The sequence below is a fragment of the Formica exsecta genome, unplaced genomic scaffold (assembly GCF_003651465.1).
Source record: "Formica exsecta isolate Colony F162 unplaced genomic scaffold, ASM365146v1 C16482270, whole genome shotgun sequence".
Classification (NCBI taxonomy): Eukaryota; Metazoa; Arthropoda; class Insecta; order Hymenoptera; family Formicidae; genus Formica; species Formica exsecta.
Window position 1 is genome coordinate 1 of NW_021848314.1, and position 974 is coordinate 974.

Below are 974 nucleotides of genomic sequence, written 5' to 3' on the forward strand. Positions count from 1 at the left end.
TTTTTTTTTTTTTATTATATTATCTAATATATTTTTTTTATTTTTTAGTACTCTATAAAGAAGGACCACCTTTCTTTCACGCATCTTATATTGTCATAGTCGAAGTAGCAAATGCAGACTCCTTAGTTATAGATTCTACTCTATCTACAAGATCCACATGGAACAGTTTGTTTGGATTGCAAAGGCTCTCCGAAAACGCTGCCAAGGTATAAACAATTGTATATTTATATAATAATTTAAAATATAAATACACAATCACATATCATTTTTCTTACACATTTTCTTATTGACTACTGTTTGGACAATAGGAGATACTCTTTGCGCAAGTTTTATGGCCATCATCGGTACCGCGGGATATCAGTACAACTAGCCCCGAAATACTCTCCGAATTCACAGTGAGAGAATTACTTTGGCGTCGATGGAATCCGAAGCAGCACCGTGAAGACGTCCCCACCGAGGATGAGGATTCATGTTGAAGGTTTTTTTTAAATATTTATATTTTAGAAATTCTCACACAACAAATTCGCTCTACTTATATATATTTTATTTCATATATTAACTTTTTTACCGCACTGCGGTAATATTACGCTTGTATATATGTATAATTTTTTTTACGAGAACTTTGTATATATACATATTGCAAATTAAAAGGCAGATTACATGTAATCGTATCTCATCATGATATGGTAAGAAAAGTTTCTTCTTAAAATAAATTCGCAATTCTCCTCAATCCCGCGATATAATCGTATGAGAGATTTTCACATCTTACAACAATATATCGCACACACAATCGATGATTGTGTGTGTTCTATAATAATGTAGTAATAATTATATATAATATTTCGATAATACAAAAAGAATTGTATATAAGATATTATGACGTCCCAAAATATTTATTTCGGTGTCTCGACTATTAGATATCAATATTAAAATACATCGAGATTATTACGAGATATCGAGATATTTTTAGTAAT

At 30.3% G+C, this 974-nt stretch overlaps 1 long non-coding RNA gene across 1 annotated transcript; it reads left to right on the forward strand.

Annotated features, from left to right (window-relative positions):
• The first annotated feature begins 39 nt into the window (after positions 1-39).
• Positions 40-730, forward strand: LOC115245916. The gene is made up of 2 exons (XR_003885621.1): positions 40-206; positions 309-730. It is a non-coding gene; the product is annotated as an uncharacterized LOC115245916 (long non-coding RNA).
• The last annotated feature ends 244 nt before the right edge of the window (positions 731-974 follow it).